This window comes from Melospiza melodia, chromosome 6, assembly GCF_035770615.1.
Source record: "Melospiza melodia melodia isolate bMelMel2 chromosome 6, bMelMel2.pri, whole genome shotgun sequence".
Classification (NCBI taxonomy): Eukaryota; Metazoa; Chordata; class Aves; order Passeriformes; family Passerellidae; genus Melospiza; species Melospiza melodia.
Window position 1 is genome coordinate 7,984,731 of NC_086199.1, and position 20,334 is coordinate 8,005,064.

Below are 20,334 nucleotides of genomic sequence, written 5' to 3' on the forward strand. Positions count from 1 at the left end.
ATATTTACTGGGCTTTTCAACAGCTGTATAATTAGCTCTGGATGACTTCTTTTTTCCTCCACGTCTTTAAATATCCATATTCCTAATTCACAGACATTCAAAGGGAAGGTGGTTTTCCCTTTCACAGAAGGTGTGTGCAGCCCACCAGATTTTTTTCTCAGCTTTTTTTTTTTTTTTTCCTCAGAAGCAAAAATAGGCTTCAGCTTCCCTGTCCCCTGGCAACCAGACCCACCGTGTCCATCACCCCTCCTGGCTCACTGTGGCTGCCTGATTGATGAGAGGAGTGGTTCAGGCAGGGGACCGGCACAGAATCCTTTGTGGCGTCCCCCAGGGAGGCAGCTCGGAGGCAGCAGCTGTCCCCAGAGCCCCCTCGGACAATAGGGGGTGGCAGAAGGTGAGGAGAACGCTCGTGCCTGCACAAGGAAGGATAAAAGCTCCATATGTGCCGGGCCCAGCAGATGCCCCTCCGCCGTCCCCTCCCTCTGCCTTCCACAGGCAGCATCTCCATCAGCGGCTCCTGCTCACAGGGACATTCAAGGGACATTCCCAGGGACATCCCCAGCCCCTCGGGTTTCTGTGGTTGAGGTTGAGATGACCCCCCAGGTGTTAGAAATTCTCTTTTTCCCAGCCCCGCGACCGAAGAAGAAGTCGAGATTCGTTGGTTTTGCATTTCAGGGTTGTTTATTTTTTCTTATCTATTCCATTCTTTCTCTGACCTGCTGAGATCTGTCCAGCAGGTCAGGTTGTGGCACAGGGACTGCCCTTGGGGTGCTGTTAGCTTTTTATACTAAGAACTACATGTACTTTATTTACAATAATCTTCCAATACCTATCACCTGTGTTAGACAGTGTGTCTCTACTCTAAACCAATCCAGAAGTGTCACCATCCCAGCAGGAGATGGAGGACAATAAGAAGGAGAAGAAGGACAGGACACACCCAAATTCCTCCATCTTGCCTCCTGAACCCCCATTCTAAAACCCCCAAATTCTACTTTTTCACCCTGTGACAAATTAACTATCATTCTACTCAAACTCTTGTGGCTTGTAACTCTTCACACAAAGTTGGTAATTTTTTCCATGGGCTAAGATTGAAGGCACAGGTGTTTTTGACTCTGTGCCAAGGTCTCTGAGCCCCTTGCCAGGGTCTCGAATCACCCAGGGCAGCCAGAGGAATGTCCTGGGTTTGACACCAGCCAGGGTTGGGAGCTCTGGGGAAGGGACAGCTCATGGTGCCAAACCCTTCTCCCACCACACACCTCCGCTGTCATTCCCTTGCAGATGCTTTTTTTGTTATGCAATTATCTTTATTCTGGGAACAGGAGGGAAAAGAGGCTTTAAAATTCTCTTTAAGGCTAGCTGAGTTTTATTTCCAGTTTTTTTTCTTCCTTTGCCCTGTGATGAGTAGCAGAAGGCAGTGCTTGAGTGTTGATGTAGAGGGAAGTTTCTTCCCCCCATGAGGATACATCACAACCTGCTGGTTTATGTTGTGCTGATTGCTCATTCCCATGGCCACCACGGCAAGGGAAGGAGTGAGAAATGCTTTTACATGTCCTCATCAGAAATGCTGAATTTCCTCTTTTAATTTTTTTTCTCAGCTAATGGGACTTTGAACTCAGTTTTCTCCTTAGAACCATTTCCTAATGTGAGCTCCTAGCCTGGAATTGTCTGTTCCCAGTGGCCTTGGGATGTGTTGGCTGGCTGGCTCTGATGTGCAGGAAAGACCCAGCTGGCTGAGCACTTTCAGGACAAACAGATAAGACAATTTACTATCTGATTTTATGAGAGCCATTTACACTTTGCAGAATTTTTAAAGCAGCAAGCCCTTAAGAAGCATATTCTGAGCGTGATACCTGGGAGAATTGCACACACATTTCCTGTCAGCAGCCAGAGAATGGTGTCTAACACCTGCTATGAAGAGCTTGAAATATATTCTTAAATGGCTTGATTGCTCTGCATTTCCCCTGAGATGAGATGAGACATTATGGAGCAGTTTCTTTGACTGCAGACACTTCTCCAGTGGAGCTCCCTGGCTGATCCTGTGCTCTCTCATGCTGATCCCCCTGGAATTGGAGCCTGTGCTTGCAATCCAGCTCATGCTCACAGGGACCCTCAACCAGCAACTGGGAGGCAGAAGGCATGAGCTAAAGGCAATTTAGGGCAGGGTCCTGCCATGCAAGGGTTTACAGAGCAGGGATAAACACCAGTAGAGAACCCCCTCAAAGTGTCCTTGCTGTAAGCACACACCTGTGGCGCTGCAGTGTCTGTTCCTCCTCTGCATCGCACTTGGGAAGCCAGCAGCAATAGAGACCTGTTTTGCAAGAGAAGTGAAAACATCCACCTTGGTTTCCTGGCTCAATCTGCTTTTTTGAAGCATTCTGCTACTCCTGTCCAGGTGTACTGTTCTGTCCTCAGGAGGAAATCCTCCCATCCCTGGCCAGGTGAGAGCCAGCATCCATTGGGGGGTGGCTGAACTCACCTTCCCCTGCATCCCAGCCTCTGGCACTCTACCAAAGCTGCTGTGACACAGTGAATATTCAGCCACCCAAGCACTGGAGGGGTGAACCAGAGACCCTTCTAGGCTGCACCTCCCAAGAACTCAAGCCTCAGCCTCTTTGGTGCACAGCAGGTGTGAAGGAGGGGTGCTGAGAGCGAGACACACCTTTATAGGGGGCATTTTTATTTCAGCATCTTGGATAGGAGCCCATTTCCAGCCATTACCTTGCAGTCCTTGCACTCCTCTGTGCCATCTCACCCCACCACACACCCACCCTGTGGGCTGGTTTGTGGTGTTAGAGGTTTCAACTGGACTTGGTGGGAGCTGGGAGCTTTCTGCCCCCTAGAAATGACAGCACAATCCAATATCAATTTTATATGAAAAGAAAACCTCAGTGATTTTCTACTGCAGAGTGTTTGTGTTTTGAGACACCTGAATATATACTCTGCAAAGGAAAGAAGGAATCTATTAGGTATGTAAATATTAATATTTATGAAATAAATCCTGAAGTTTCAGCTCTTCTTTGGTTGTGGATGTCTTGAAGCTTATTCCATGGAGGATAATGTTTTTCTGCTAATAGGTAAAATGGTGGAAAAACCAGGACAGGCAGAAACTCATTTAGCATTTCAATTAACAGGGAAAAGGCCCTGGAATTTGAGTAGCAATTTCTTGTAGCTTTCAATGAATATTTTCAAAGCTTTCTCAAATAATGTACTTTTCTTTGAACTTCCATTGCTGGAAGTTGCCCAAGAATTTCACACAGATAACAAGCCTCTCTCCTCACTGCCACTCCTGTACCTGCAGGATGGTTCAGCTGGGATTCCTCATCCCTGTCTCACGTTCCCTGAGGTTTTGTGTGGACCCTTCCCTCCTTGCAAAGGCAGCTGGACCTGGGGGCTGCAGTGAGGCTGCTGGGATGCCAAGTTCCACAAACTCCAGCCTTAGGGAGTGTATTTTGCAAATTAAAAAAGGCAAAAAAAAAAAAAAAAAAAGAGAAAGGGCTGGTATAAGGATGTGTTTGTGGGACAGCTACAGACCTCTAATTATTTTTTGGACTGTGGAGGAGCACAAACTGATCCTTGCATAAGCTTTTGTGCTAAATGGAATTGAGCCAAAATGTCCTTACTTAGGGGTCCCTCCATCTGGCAACAACAGGAAAATTTATCCTAGATTCTGTCAGTCTTCATGAGAAGGCTCTGTCAAACATATGTGATGATGACAAAACTGCACATTTCAGTTTTACCCATGCTTCCCAGTCTAATGCAGTAAATTTTATTGTCCCTGTGCAAAATTTCCTAGTTCTTGGAAAGATAGCAGCATTATTTGTGAAAAAAGGTGGAAAAATCCAGCTTGGGAACCAACTCTGGTTGATCACAGAGGGCCCTCTTGCTGGTCAGGCTTCTCTGACCACACCACATATCCTGCATTTCACAGTAGGGCAGAGGGGATGTGGCTGGTGGAATCCAATGCCCATGATTTCTGATTTACAGCCATGAGGAATTGGATACACCTCCTTGTTTTCTCTAAGATATCTCATTAACAGGCATAGGCCAGGAAGTTTCCAGGGTGGTGTGAAGCCAGCTGTGTCCCAGCAGAGCACAGCCCTTGGATCAAGGAAACCAATCCCCCTTCCTCATGCTGGTGATGCTGTGATCTTCAGAAGCTGTACAGAACTGAGATGCCTGTAGTTCATGCTGAAACATTAGGATTCATCTGCTTTAAAGGAAGAGCCTAACTTTAAGCCTTTGAATTAATGGTCAACTTCTCTGTTGTGGTTTGACAGGCAGGGGAGAGGAACAGTGCTGTCCCTTCCTCCATGTGGCATGGTGTCCTCAGGAAAAGGGCCACACATCAAAGCAGCCCTTGTGTGCTGAGTCCTGGGTTTCTTCTTCACGCTTCTTCTTCCTTCTTCTTCATGGGTTTGAGTAGCATTTTGTAATTTGAGCAAAAAAGTCAGCATTACAGGCTCTTTAGGATCAGTTATTAGGTTAAAAAAAAAAATAATCCAAGTGCCAGTTCTTAATTAGATAGTTTATTCTTAAAAGGCCTTGTAACAGAAGATTGTTGGCCATTTTGTGCCTTCTAATAAAAAGCTGCCAAACTCACAGTGATGAGACTGAAGATGAAACCCAGGACAGCACCCTGTGCTCTCCATCTTGCTTCCATCCACAACATACTAAAAATCTTAAAACCTAAATTTTTCACTGTGATACACCTATACACTACTCTCTATAATCTATTTCACATTTTTTGGATTCTAGTTTATCTTGAAGTTTAGGAAATGTTTTCCATGGATGGGGGTCAAAGTCAGTGCTCCCCTGGGGGTCAGGGCACCCCAGAGCAGACAGAGAAATATTCCCAGTGCCCTGGGTTTCCACAGTTTGGCAGGCAGGGGAGAGGAACAGGATTGTCCCTCCCTGCATGTGGCATGGTATCCCCAGGAGAAGGGCCACACATCAAAGCAGCCCTGGTGTGCTGAGCTGCTGGGATGCTCATCCCTGGGAAGGGCTGTGTCCCCCTCACTGCCTGCATGCACACGTGGCCACAACACAGCCTGTCCTCTCTGGGCTCCTGCTCCACACATCCCACTGCAGATGTGCCACAGCTGGGCTGGGAGGCAGCCAAAAGGACATCCAGAGGGAAATCTGCAGCAGGCACCCACTGGGCTGAGGCTTCTTCAGCTGCTGTGGGTTGGTATTGGTGTCTTGTGAAGGCTGACCTAGAGCAGAGACTGGATGGAGCTAAAGAATAAAGAAGGGATTTATTGAAAGGCCTCAATGGATCCACCTTGGGCAGCACAAGAGCCCAGCCAGGGCTGCACCCCAGGTGAACCCAAAATGGTCACAAAAATCGACAACCAGTCAGGAGGTCTCTCACTTTTGTAAGTTTTGGTCCATTTGCATATTGGAGTTAATTGTCCAGTTACAGTTTTAGCCCATGCAGTCCCATCCTTCTTGTTTTTCTCTCTTCAGTCCATGTTGTTTGTGCTCTTGGGCCTGAGATTTGGATCATTTGTCCTTGGTCCCCAGCTAGAGAAGGAATTGTTTTGTCTCCCTACTCTGAAGAGAGCTCACCATCCCCTAATAAGAAGCCCAGACTCCCACACTAAAGCAGCACAGAATCTGAAAAATATAAAAGCTAAAACCTGAGGCATCAGTGTGATCCCACTGCTTATCCCAGGGTGATGCCACCTTGCACCAGGTGAGGGAATGGCCCAGCATGGTCTGATTTACAGCTGTGCATTGACCCATAGACTGATAGAATGGGTTGGGAGGGACCTCACTGATCATCTCATTCCAACCACCCTGCCGTGGGCAGGGACACTTTCCACCGGACCAGGTTACTCCACACCCCATCCAACCTGGCTTTGAACACTTCCAAGATGGGGCATCCACAGCTTCTCTGGACAGTGTGTGCCAGGGCCTCACCACCCTCACAGGGAATAACTTCTTCCTAATATCTAATCAAAACTGTCCTCAGCTTAAGCCATTATCACTTGTCCTATCACTCTGTGTCCTTGTGAAACATTCCTCTCCAGCTCTCCTGCAGACCCTGCAGGCTCTGGAAGCTGCTGTAAGAGCTCCCCAGGACAGACAATGTGTTATATACGTTATTGTGGCTCACCTGACCACGGCCCATGTTGGAGTCCCTGAGTCACCTTCATTTCCATCAAGCAGAGTATTCAGAGCGAGAAGCTCTGAGCTTTATCTTTTGTGTCACAGTGACATTTTCAGCTTCAGGCTTGGGTAGGGTGAGGCAACCAGGAGGTCCTTGCAGAGTACTTACCTTTTAATGGAAATATACTGCACCTCCCAGTCAAGGGATTCAATCTCTTTATCCATATGGAAGTATAAATGACCATATAGAAAGGTAATAAGAAGGGCAACCATGCTAATTCCATGTCCTCAAGATGTTTAAAAGACATGAGCTTTGAGTTGGTACCCCTACATAAAAATAGATTATTATATCATGTAATCAATAAAAAAAAGAAAGAAAAAAAAGCTATTAGAGGAAACAAAAACAATTCAGAAACTCTGCATGGTGGTTTGTAATGGATCTGACAATCCAGTGGCTACTTCAGTAGCATAAACACATTCCAGAATGCATTATGTTTTATACTGTATGTGTTAAAATATTTAGTAACTACATTGCAATAAACATTGTTTTGATCTCAAAGTGCACCATATTTTAAAGTCTGTTGTACTCCAGGAAGAATTATATTCTCCAACCCCCTTAATAAAAGCCACAATCTATGATGTTCTTGATGTGCACAGGCTACACAGTATGATGACATTCTTCAAGATGCCTTTAATGAATTAATGCCTCTCCAAATGGTTTTAAGCTTACAAAAGAAGATGTGTGCATGGTCCTAAACCATTTGGAGCCATTTTATTCAGTGCCTATTGATTTTAGTGCCAGTAAACCTCCCTGCTGCCTGCCTCTGATGAGTATTAGATTATATCCTCTGCAGCACACAATGGGATTTAGTGGCGCCAAAAATGTAATTTCAGCACAAAATACAGAAGTCATTATAACATCAACTCTCTCATTTCTTCTAAATTTTAGGTACCTGAAGATCTAACTTCTGCAGAAACTGGTGCTATTTCTCTCAAGTGATTTCATAGAAGTTACTCAATCTTTAAACTTATCAGTGGGGCTAAAATGGGCTTAAAAATAAGGAACTGCAAAGTAGGTGGTTTTTTTTTTCCCTTCAAATTGCCTTTGTATGGAGTCATTACTCTAATATTGGTAGTGGCACACAAGGATGTTTGTCTCTGTGCTTGTTATATGTTTTTAGTAAGAAATTCTCTCTCTTCCCCCCTTAAGGAGAAGATGCTCTGGTCAACAGAGCCAGAAATGCCATGCCATGCCTTGCCCAACCCACACAGATATTTAAGCTATTCTGGAACTTCCCCAGTGCATGCCAGCAGAAGTTTTTTCCCTTCAGTTGCTGCTAAAGGTGAAGATGCACCTCATTTCCTCAATTAATGCTGCATCTTCTTCAGCAGTGGCTGAGCAGAGGGAGGACACAGCCAGAATCCAACCTCCCAAGAAGTGCTGCTGTGGGGCTGGGGTGTCCCCAGCTCTGAAGTTCCATGGTTTTCCCACTGTGTCAGCCTCGTGGAAACAACTTTGATCATTTCCAGCAGTAAGAAGAGATAAAAAGAGGGATCTCAGAAAGAGAAGCCACAGGCAAAGTAGTTCTGTGCCATGGGAAAAGAATGGATATGAGACCCATGGAGATGAGGGGTCTGTGGGAAATGGAAATATCATCCCTTTGATCTGCTCTCCTGGTGCAGTACCTGACCAGGGAGGAAAGCTGGTGTGAATTCACCAGCCAAGGAGCCTCTCCAGTGACAGACTGATCTCTGTGGGTGAGTTTCATCCCCACTCACATCCTAGGATGGAGTGAGGAGGGGATTTGCCCACCACCTGCCTCTCTGGGCTCCTGCCTTGCAGTGATGCAAAGCTGAGAGAGGCTGGTGTAAGAGCCTTTCAGCAGGCAATTAAAGCAGAATGTTTTCTGTAATATATAAACAAGCCCATTAAGCCTGACTTTAATGGGGCTGAGATTCTATGATAAATAATTGAAAAGAAAGCTTAAAGTGAATTTCAAAGATCCTTTTTCCCCCCTTAAAATGTATTTACAATGCTACAGTGCTTTATATAGCTTGAATGTTTAATCAATTGTCATTATAGAGAGTTCAGTTCCTGGGGTTTTGTGATATATGTGTGCTAAACAAGCCACTTGAATGTCAAAGCCATGGAGCATGTAAAAGCCATGGAGTTTAATGCAGCTCTTGGGTTGAGACAGATTTGACACAGTTTTTAGAGGGGCTGTGCAGGGGGAAATCTTCTTCTCATCTCTGCTGCTCCCTGTAGTTTAAAAGGTTCTTGAACCAGCCTGAATTCCTCCTGCTGTAGCACACGGAGGGTGACTGGAGAGGGACCTGCTGATTGCTCACTGGGTCCCCAGGTCCAGCCAGCAGCTGGCAAAAGCTCAGGTTTCTTTATCTGCACCAAGGCAAAACCCCAGCCCTGCTTCAACAGGACCCGAGGAACAGGGAGGCAGAACAAATGGATGCACGAAAGGAGCAGCTGATGTTTATTGTGCACTAAACATCCTTGGCAGGTGCCTCATTCAGGTATTTTTCCAGGGCTGGTGGTGATTAAGGGATGTCAGGATGATGTGCTATTCCCTTCTCAGGGAGGGAGCATCTATCCAGCTTCCACTAACACAGGGCCTGACAAGATGGGAATGTCCCTCAGTGCCTTTCACACACACATTTACAATGTCTTGCAAATTACACTCTCGACTACTAATCCATCCGCTGTGCAGCTGCCCTCACTGAGGCTGGGAATGGCACTGCCTCAGGGACTCATGCCACTGCAGCCCCCCACCATGCTGTGTTCAACACCCCCAGCCCCTCTTCTTGGTGCTTATTGCTCCCTCCTGACCTGTGCTCAGATCAAAAAGACACAGATCTTCATTTTGCAGAGAAAAAGCTGGCTCTCTCTAAAGCCCAGAGGTCAAGAGCACCTTTAAGCCCTAGAAATTCTTTTAATAGGAGGTGTTTCGTAGAAGCTTTCACACATGTTTTAAGGTGCTGTCAAAGTGCTTTGGGACTTCAAGCGTTCACAAGTTTATTGATGTCCTTCCCCCAAGCTTCACCTCCCACTGAAATGGGGCTCAGTGGAGAGCTTTCACAGCTTTTTTACCATCACATGTCCTTTAAATTATTCTGTTTCTGTCCTGCAGTGTTTTTGCTGACTGGGAGAATGCTTGCTCCCTGACTTTACTGGGCTGTAAGCAGCAGTGACCTGCCCATGACATAGTGGGAATTGAATTGGCACTAGAAGAGTTAATCAGGAAGAGAGGCTCTCTGAGATGTGACCAGACTGGCACAGAACTCTCACTGCTCAGAAACACAGCAACAAACACCCAGATGGCTTTTAAAATAATATACATGGATATTTAATATTATAAAAACAAGCAAAGTAGGATTCAAATAACGAGATACTCATGGCAAAAGGGATTAAATCCTGCTCTGAGCAGCTGTGCTGGAAGTGGTGCAGTGTAGTCCCAGCTTTGCACCAGCGTGCATGAAATCACAGCTCGTTCCCACAGAATCCCCTAATCATCCTTCCATTAACTCATATAACTGTGTGGGACTAGAGCAGATTTCTCAATAAAAATGATGGATAAGTAAATTGGGAGAAGCACTCTATCACTTAGCAGGTGTGAGGAGATTGACAGTCCCAGCAGTGCTGAGGGAGGATTGTGTGCACTGACTCAAGGGTGTCGCTGTGTGGAAACGCTTGTGTGAGGCTGGGGAAAAACTGCCACAGCTCTTTCATGAATGAGAAATGCTGGTGCTGCAGGAGGTGATGCTGGAACAGGATGCAGGAGAGCTGCAAACACCCCCTGAGCAAACTGTGCAGAGCAGCATAGGCAGCAGGTGTGCAAGGAAGGACCAGGAGCCTCCAGATGCTGAGAAGAGAGAAGTTGCTGGAACAGGTTTCACAGAAAAGCTGTGGATGCCCCATCCCTGGCAATGTTCAAGGCTGGATGGGGCTTTGAGCACTCTGGTCTGGTGGAACGTGTCCCTGCCCATGGCAGGGGATAGTGAGGAGATAATCTATAAAGTCCCTTCCAGCCCAAACCATTCTATGGTTCTCTGTGTCCTGTCACAGACATCTTTTATGAAAAAGCTTTTCCTTAGGATTTTTCCTACGGAGAAGCTGAGAGGCCTCAGGAACAAAATGCAAACATTGATTATCTGCTCCTGTGGAATGCAAAAGGTGCATCTGTGATTGGCCCATGTTGGATGTTTGTAATTAATGGCCAATCACAGTCAGCTGGCTCGGACAGAGAGCCCGAGCCACAAACCTTTGTTATCATTTTTTTCTATTCTATTCCTAGCTAGCCTTCTGATGAAACCTTTTCTTCTATTCTTTTAGTATAGTTTTAATGTAATATATATCATAAAATAATAAATCAAGCCTTCTGAAACATGGAGTCAGATCCTCATCTCTTCCCTCATCCAAGAACCCCTGTGAACACTGTCACAGTGTCCCAGAGGATGAGTGGGAATGCTGGGGAGGAGGCAGTGCAGCAGTGTGGGAAATGGCATTGGGGAGGATGCTCTTGTCTGTGGCTGTGAGATACACTGGCCCTTGGAGAACCTGCAGGAATTCTGCAGCAGCAGCAGGCTCAATTGAATGGATAATGTAGTAAATTAATGGGAGAAACCCAAAGGCCTGCTCCTCTCTCCTGGTTAAAACCCAACCTGAGCTGCTGCTTTCTCCTCAGAGTGGGAGCTGGGGAAAGGCATAACTTCTCTGCTTCCCCAAGGACTGGCAATAGGAAGGGGAGGAGATCCCCAAGGTCCCACAGCACGCCTGCGTTTGGCTCTGCTCACACGTGGCTTCTGCTAAAAGCGTGGTTTGACACACAGGTGCCTCTGACTCACAGGATCCCCCTGCACTGGTACTGCAGCCTGCAGCTCCTCTTCATGCAGCACTTTTCAGAGAGCCACCAAATCCTCCTTGCACTGCAATTCCCACCATGGCTCCCCCATTCAGCATTTCTGAGCATTCACAATGTGCTCAGCAGCGAATTAGCAAACGTCAATGACATCACTCAGAGATGAAAACAGCCTTGCCATCTTTTGGATGAATCCAGAGGGGCAGAGATGACAGGTCCTGGGTCTCTGGAGAGGCACTGTTACTGTGCCCTTGTGACCATGTTCACAGGGGTCCAAGGATGAGGGAAGAGACGAGGATCTGACTCCATGTTTCAGAAGGCTTGATTTATTATTTTATGATATATATTGCATTAAAACTATACTAAAAGAATAGAAGAAAAGGTTTCATCAGAAGGCTGGCTAAGAATAGAAAGGAATGAAGACAAAGGTTTGTGGCTTGGGCTCTCTGTCCAAGCCAGCTGGACTGTGATTGGCCATTAATTAGAAACAACAACATGAGACAATCACAGATGCACCTGTTGCATTCCACAGCAGCAGATAACCATTGTTTACATTTTGTTCCTGAGGCCTCTCAGCTTCTCAGGAGGAAAAATCCCAAGGAAAGGATTTTTCATAAAAGTTGTCTGCAACATGCCCTGGCTGTCCCCACCAGCCCAGCTCTCTGAACTCACCTTTCCTGTCCCTGCAGCCTGGGGCAGGGGGAGTGGTGCAAGGAAATACCCCAGCTGATGGGGAAAAGGAGAGGGGGATCGGGATTAATTTTCATACACGGTGCCTGGAGAATGAAGCGTTTGTTGTAGAGATTTATTGAGTGAGAAACAATGCTCTGCTAATCCCTTGGCAGGGGGAGCTGCTCTGGCTAAGGGCTGTAGGATAATTAGTGCTGGGAAATTCCCCACTCCGTGCTCTGCTCTGCCTCCCAGGTAGCTCAGGAGCTATCAGACCTTACACCAAAGTGTGATGAGCAGGTCTCATCATCCTGCAATCCTGTCAGAGCACGCTACCAGCTCCAGAAATAGGGATTTGGGGCAGGGAGGTTGGCTGCTGTCTGTCCATCCCCTAGGCCACCCTTCAGCTGCACTGTCTGACAGAGGCAGAGGACTGCTGACAGCCCCAGGACACACGGACAGGCTGGCTGGGATGCCACAGACTTCCCTGAGCCCCTCTCCCCTGGCCTTTGCTGGGATTTGATGCCTGGAATGGCTGTTATCTTGTTACAAACACAAATATGGGGTTGTTCACCACGGGCACCCCATGGATGGGGGCACTTGCACCTGGGCAGGGTAGAAAAGCGAAAAAGTATTTCCCTAGTCCAAGCACAGAAAAAAAAGGACAAACTGCCTGTTAGATGGCTCTGCTCTCATCCTGTGAGTGAAAAAGGTGTCAAACAGGGAGTGTCTCCCTCTTTGATGGCCAGGACATTGCTGGAGCCATATCTGCTGGGAGGGAGGTGACACTCCTGTCACAAGCCAGCACCAAGTGCCACGATATGCAGGGAAAGGCAGTGGCCAGAGCAAAAAGAGACAGGTGGAAGGACTGTGAGTGTCAGGCAATGCAGGCAGCTGGAAACCACTGTGATCACACCGCATCATGTGCTGGGTCTCCATGAGTGCCACTCATCTGCTGCAGAGAGCAGTTCCCTTACAGATCCCGAGGCAAGAGGCAGCAGAGGAAGCCAAGATGTGCTCTGGGGTTGCACAGGAATCAGGCAGAGTCCTGCTGGAACACGCCCTGAGGCTGGGCTCCATGTCAGGGCTGATGTGCAGCAGGAGGAGCAGTGATGGCCATATGGTGTGTCAGCACCACACATCCCCTCTGCAGGTGTCCAGAAACAGCCAGCCAGCAAGGTACTAAAGGAAAATGACATTTGCAGAGTAATTTTCCAGTGTTGGTCCTCAGTGAAAAGCACTAATCACTTGGAGAAGTGAAGGTTATACCTGACTCTGGGAATTTGTCCTCCCCCTTTTGCTTTTTTGAGCCTCAGCAGCTCTTACCACAGAGCAGCACAGATTATCCCAGGGATGCATTACCCCATCAGTCTTACTTAAGACTAAGGTGGGTGTCTATAAGCTATTCCCAAAATACATTTTTACAGATTTTTCTCCTTCTCTATCTTTTTAAATGGCAATGCTCTGACAAAACCTTCCCCACGAGCCAAGATTTTCTGAAGTGGCTGATGGTTTGGATGGCACTGGTTGAATATTTGTGAGCTGTGGAGGGTATTACTGTTCAAATCACACTTGGGAGAGGCCTTGGCCGTAACATCAGCATTCTGTTGGTTTAAAGGTCACACAGCCAGGCCAAGCACAAGAGATTACCCTCCCAGATAAAGAACGAACCTGGGGAAGGATTCAAGAGAGGAGATGTGTCTTGGGACAAGTTTCGTGAGCACCTAGACGTGAATCCTACACTCTGACCCTCGTTTTCTTCTGACACAAAAATGTTCCCATGCTTTCCAAATGAGGCAAAGCAGCTCCTCTGGACCCCACTGTGCAGCTCCCCAGATGCATGGCAGGGATTGATCAGATGGACACTTACCACACAGTTTTTCAGTTGAACTGCCTGCTTATAGCATTTTCCATGCACTTCCCAGTATTTCTGGCGAGGTTTCCAGCTCACTTGATATATTATTAAGAGTAGCTATGAAACTAATTAACTGAGGAGAATGCTATTTAACTGTCAATAAACCTTTGGATCTCTGCCCTCTTTCCTCCAAATTTAGACATTAATTCTGCAAAGCCTTCTCTGTTCCCTACCCCACAGCTTCTCTCTCCTCCCTTTTCACAGCTCCTTGGTGGCACCTTTTTGCTTCATGTGGCCCAAGCTGTTTGTCCTCTGCAGTGCTCCAAAGCCTGGTGGCTGCCTGTTCTCCATCACAGTTTGTCAGGATATGATGTCTCACTGCTGCTGTGCCTCCTCCATCCTCTCCATCACCAAAATCCTCCATGGGGCTTTCTCCCAAGCTGGAGTCTGTCCCTGATGCATCCTCAGGCTTGTTCCTGACTGGGTTCTGCTGGTGTTTACAGTGGTGGCACAATGTGAAGGTTGACAGATGTAAGTGGAAAGAGTAGAGGGGTGAATTTACCATCCAAACAGCACTGAGCTCCCTACAGCTGCTCTTGCTGGGCTGTTTAAGCCCCTTTAAAATACAATTGTCTTGATTTTCCTGACTCAGAGAGCAACAGTTCTCATTCCTGCTCAGAACATGTCTGCAAAGCTCATCACTGCTGATGCTGCTTCCCCCTCCCCCTGGAAAAGCACTCCTGGACCAGCTGCTGTGGTGGTGCCACAGCTGAAGGAGTCCTAAGGATTCTGTGGTTGCCTGGAATGGTGCAGAAATTGCTCCTGACACACAAATAATGCCCCATTTCTCTGCACAATGGCCCCATGCATACAGTGGCCTCCCAGAGAACAACAGCAGACTGTAGCTCCAGAGCAGATGTGCATGTTGTCCATGTCAGGGGTTTTGAGATGGAGATCTGCAAAGGGAGGGGGAAAGGCAGAGCTTTTGTGAGAAAGTGTGAGGAGCCTGATAAAAAAAAGCAACACAATGTAGAGAAAAAATAGCTCTGGTATCTTCATGTGGCAGGCTTTGAGAACGTTGCTGATTCAGGGCTGTCTGGAATCTGTTAGAAAATAACCCTTTCTATATTTGAAAGGCAGAGCAGAGCCTGACTTTCAAGGTACAAAATTGCTCCTGGATTTGCAAAGAAGACAGTAAGGAACAATTTCTATTTCCTCTGGGAGAATGTATCAAGGGCTTTGCTCCCCTTGCACAGCTCCTCAAAGCCTGGAAAATGAGATAGTGACCTGAACTTTTTTGGTTTAGTTCTGCATGAACTATATTAAATCATGGCACTGTGGATCTGGACTGTCCTGAATGACAGAAACCAAAGTAGGTGCCTGGGAATAGAATTTTTTCACACTTGAACCCTGTGCTGGTGTTTCCCTGCTGGGTCTTGAGGTTGGTACATCTGAGTTTAGGATTGATAGCCTGGCTTTCTTGGACACACTGCAAGAGACAATATGGAAGAAGCAGCAGCCAAAATAGCAACAACAGAAGTTGCAGCAGGCAGATTAGTGGCTGCAGCAGGCTCTGATCAAGCTGTTCTCCTTCTGTCACCATTTTGAGTGTTTATTGTTCAGCACTCCAAACTGCTGCTGGTTACAGGGCTCTACTAGTGAGAAGGGATAAAGGAGAGCACAAAGTCCCTGTAGGAATGCACGAGCTGCTCCCTGCCAGGGCTGGATGCCTCCCCTCCCCTTCCTTCACAGCCCACCTGACTCCTGTCCAAGTCACACATCCTGAGGAAACAGTTGATTTTTCTCCTCAATAATTTGGTTACAAGCCCAAGGCCTAGAGACAAGAGAGGTTCTACCACTGAACCCCCCTCTGCCCCTGCCCCCTGCCTGTCTCAATCTGTTGGCCAATGTCAACAAACTTTGTCAGGGAGCTCTGAAATTCCTGCAAGTTTCATAAAAACAGGAGACTGCATTGAGGGCTGGTGAGCTGAATCAATGCCCCCACAAAGCTCCTGGCTGCTCCTGTCCTGAGCTTCATCCAAAAGGCAGAGGCAGAGCACAGGATCAGAGCCTCACCATGGAATGCTGAGGGGGGAAAAGTACAGAGAACATGGAGGTGATCAGGAGAGACCCCTGGGAAGGAGGTTCTGTGTAGAAAGTGCTGTAGGAGGAGATCTGATGGCTTTCTGTGGGAGGCTCCAGAGGCAAATCTGCAGGAATCCAGGTTTAATTGTTTTTGCTGCTGACAGAACAACTTAATTATGCGCTGAGGGTCTCATTTGGTTGGGACTCCCCCATGCAGGTCCAGATAAGGAGGTGCACAGCTGAATGCCCTTTAGCTCCCCGGTTATCTTCAGACAGATTTCACTCTGATGTGCTGATAGGGGATCTGGGGAGGAGCTGCAGTTCCTGTTTGGGGATGATCCTGGCCCAGAGCAGCCTAAAGCAAGGCAGAGATGCAGAGTCCCAGGGCACTCAGCTGTGCTGGAGTGCTGTGAGCCCCTTGTGCTCCCTCCCCACTGACAGAGGAACTGAACCCCCCTCCTCCTCCCTGCCGGAGCTCCTGTGGCCTGGAGTGCTGCCTTCCAATTTTCAACAAAAATTTGCATTTGTGAGAGCTGATAAGTCTTTTCAGGGTCTGCAGCTGGACTGTGAATAGGCTGTGCAGGCCTAATTTGAGCTCAGATGAGAGCTGTGTTGGGCTTTTCCCCTGAGCTGGCTCTGGTACCTCAGGGACACCCCAGCAGGCTCTGCAGGAGCTCAGCTCACTTTGGAATGGAGTGCAGGTCTGAAAGGGAAGATTATTTTTTTCTTTCTCTCAACTTTGGAAAACAAAATAAAAGACTAAAAGGCTGTAAAACATCCAGGCTGCTACCAAATTGCTTTTTTTAAATGTCTCCAGCTTTACAAAAGTTGCACGTATTGCCATTAGACATCCCTTTCTCTGTTACCTACTTACACCTCTTCAATGTTGAATGGAAAAATTAATGCTGAGCCTCCTTCCCCTCATAATCAAACATTACAACACTGAGAAATCCAGAGTGAAGATTATACAGAATAGTCATTCCATAACAATACAATTATGATGAAATCATTTTAGCATCTTTGGTCTGAGATGAGATTAAATCTATTTTAATGAGACATTAGAAGGGCTTTTTTCTCCCATGTTTTTTCCTCATGGCACCATTACAATGCAGAGGAATTATTTTTTCTCTTTAGTTGCCTCAGTTTGTGATTTTTTATTTGCAAGAAATCAATATTCTGTGCAGGGAAAATAAACTGAGAGTATTGCAAAACTTCTTTTTGTGTACCTAAATTACCGATACACTCCCTCCATTTCAGCTTCATGCTGACAGTTTCTTTTCCCTGAGAGTTTCTCCTTTTCAGGCTACTTCCTCAAAAAAACCTATTTCATATTTCCTGCATCAGCAAGGTTGCTGAAGATTCACCAGGGTTTCTGAAGCTCCATCTTGCTGAGCTGTGTTCACAGCAGCTCTGAGTCACAGAGGCAGCACGGGGTGGCTGAGAGCCCTGGCAGTGCTGGCTCTGACCCTGCTGCCTTGGAGGGCACTGCAGGGTCTGGGAATGGCACTGCAGGGTCTGGGAATGGCACTGCAGGATTTGGGAATGGCACTGCAGGGTCTGGGAATGGCACTGCAGAGTCTGGGAATGGCACTGCAGGATTTGGGAATGGCACTGCAGGGTCTGGGAATGGCACTGCAGGGTCTGGGAATGGCACTGCAGGATTTGGGAATGGCACTGCAGGGTCTGGGAATGGCACTGCAGGGTGTGGGAATGGCACTGCAGAGTCTGGGAATGGCACTGCAGGATTTGGGAATGGCACTGCAGGGTCTGGGAATGGCACTGCAGGGTCTGGGAATGGCACTGCAGGATTTGGGAATGGCACTGCAGGGTGTGGGAATGGCACTGCAGGGTGTGGGAATGGCACTGCAGAGTCTGGGAATGGCACTGCAGGATTTGGGAATGGCACTGCAGGGTCTGGGAATGGCACTGCCTGTGCCTCCTGCAGCTCAGTGCCCAAGCTGTCCCCCCAGCCTTGCCTCAGTTTCCCAGGACTCAGTGTGACACCTGGGGGTGCAGCACCATGGTTTTCAGGGTGGCCATCACAAGGCCGTATATCCCCAGGGTGTCTGTTCAAAAGGTCTTGGGCCATGTAATAGTCACAAATTATTTGCTCTCAAGTGAGCTAGAAGCTTTTTTATTTTTTTTTTAAACAAGTCTGATTTTGATGGCAAAGTCTGGGCTGTTCTCAGATATCAAAGTGAACCTAAAGCTCTTTAGGGAATGATATAATTTAAAAAGGTGTGGGCTGTCTCCATCTCTCAGCTGGGGAGGGCTTTGCTGTTTTGCTTCATTTACCACAGCTTCTTCCCAAAGGCAACCTCCTTCCCGTGGTCCAAAATAAACTCTGGGAACCTGTTCACTCATGGATCACCTTCTGTGGCACCCTCCATGATTTATCTGGCCAGCATCACATTGTGGGGGTGACCAGCTGCCTGCTCTTCCTTCTTGTGTTTTGAAGAATGAGGTGGACAGATGGAAAAGATCTTCCCAGGGAACAAATTGGTTCCTTCAATAAACTGCTCAGCTGTGAGGGCAGCTGGAGGCTTTAGCTCGGGTATCTCTGCTAGAGATGGATGCAGACACCCCTTGTCATCTCTTAAACTTACCAGCACAAGGTGCTCCCAAGGCAACACGTTTGTTGATAACTTGCTCTGCAAGAAAACAAAAAAATATTAGATAAAAGAGAGGTGGATTCATTGATCAAAGCAATGGGAAAAGGGATGGAGCTGGTGTTATGGATCATCAGCCAGCTGCCTGAGCTGGAAAAAGGGATGTCATGATTTTGCCTTTAGAGAAAGGTCTAATCAAACACGTCCAAAGGAAGGGAAAGCCCCAGTCTCCATCTGGAGGCAGAAAGGAGTTCCATGGAATTGCTTGGAGCCCTTGAGTTAAATGCATGTTGAGAGGAAAGTGATAAAGATGAAACACAGCAATGGAAACCTGTCTCAGAAAAAGCAGGTAGGTCCCAACTGTCAACAGTAATCTGAACCTATAACAAGCACTCCTGTTTGAAAATGAACCCAACTGAAAATGAAAGATTAAACAAGTACAACAACATAAGAATAAATTGCTCATAAATCTCTCTGGTATTCAGGATCAAAGGAAGATTAAAGAACAAGTTATGGAAATGTGGTAGAGGCAAAGAGAACCTATTAAGTGATATCATTTAGTGAATATACGAGTAATAGAGAGTTCACATCTAAGTTTAGAGAAAAGGGAATGAACCTGTAGCTGCTGAAAGAGAATTTAAATGATATGTGGCATGAATGATAAATTATGAGGAAGGTTCTGCAGCCCAAACCCAACAAAAATATGACCCAGGATCACAGCTGGTTTGAGAAAACTCACTTGAAGTTGTGCTTTAAGGATGATGGAGAAGGACCAAATTATACCAGTCCACCTTGCAATTTTGAGAATGTGAGGGTGGACACCAGCTACATGAATTCCTGTTATAGGAATGACATCCAAGTAAGGATGCAGGGGAGTCACCAGGGCAGGGAGAACTCCTGGGATCAGCAGGGTCCATCATCTTCCCCTAGAAGCTCTTCTTTCCCTGTTTTCCTCTGTGCTGGGCTGAGGTCACAGCCTATTCTCCAGTGATGATGCTCAGGAACTTCTTTTCCTTCAGGAAACCACACCAAAGTACTTGTCTGTGTGTGTAAGACTACACATTTTTGCAAGCATGCTCTTTTACAGTGACAAGATTAACACCAAAAGGCCCCATGTCAGGCACTTTGCCCTCATAGTTAATAATCCTTCTGGCTCTAATGATATAAATAAATCAAAATGGAAAAAGAAGAGACCCTCTTCTCCCTGCTAAGACAAGTTGAGAGTGTTTAGAAGAAGCATCTTGTCCTTCAGCTCATGCAGAATCTGCAGCAAAATCAAACTTGAACCCATCACAGAATCATTGGTGCTTTTTTAGTGCAGGAAACACTGTCTGTGTCTGAGGAAAGAGGAAGCTCTATTCAGGACAGGGGCAACAGGTGCTGGGTTGGCTGAGGGGGTTAAGGGACTTCACCTTCATCCCATGTAGATGATGATTAATGATTATCATTAAATACATTCAAGAGACAATCAATAAATACATTGATAATCCTATGTTTGTGCTAATTTCAACCATTTAATTCAAAACAAAATATATTTTTTCTTGACAATTTTTTTTATGTGTAGTCTGTAGTTTTCTTTATTAGAATTTGTCAGGAGTGTTTAGGAAAGGAAGAAAATGCAACAAGCCTTTGTCAATATTTTCCTGTAGTGAAACTAGCTGGAAATTGAAAGAGACCAAGGTGGGGAAGGTATTTGCATGTGCAGAAGATGATATAAGTGCAGCTGAGATTATATCAAAGTAAAGTCAGTGCGAGGCAGCCAGAGAGAAGGTTTTGCCTTCACTTGGCCTCCCAACCCAAGCAAACAGCCTTTGATATCTTTGAAGGTTATTTCTTGCTCACACATCAGATGGGTGTGCATTCACTAAGTGCATTGCCTGTGGGCAATCTGATTTATGTTCAAATGTTTGTGGTACATGAGGTGCACGCACATCTATTTTTATGTATGTATTTATTATCCAGGCATGCACAGCACAGACTTTTCAGCCTACACTACACAAAACAGCTCAAAGCTGTGCCTGACAGCAAAACAGCTTTGTGGAGGCCCTGACCCAAGGCATTGTGTAAGTCACCCTACACAAGCCCCAACCCGAACAACAAATGCCTGGATGTGGATGCTCACATCAGGGTCTCC

At 46.6% G+C, this 20,334-nt stretch overlaps 1 long non-coding RNA gene across 1 annotated transcript in view; it reads left to right on the forward strand.

The window, feature by feature from the left end:
- The window catches only part of LOC134419744 (uncharacterized), a 110,493-nt gene extending 109,874 nt beyond the window's left edge, over positions 1-619 (forward strand). Inside the window, exon 3 of the long non-coding RNA XR_010028132.1 lies at positions 185-619. This is a non-coding gene — a long non-coding RNA (uncharacterized LOC134419744). The remainder of the gene's footprint in view (positions 1-184) is intronic.
- The last annotated feature ends 19,715 nt before the right edge of the window (positions 620-20,334 follow it).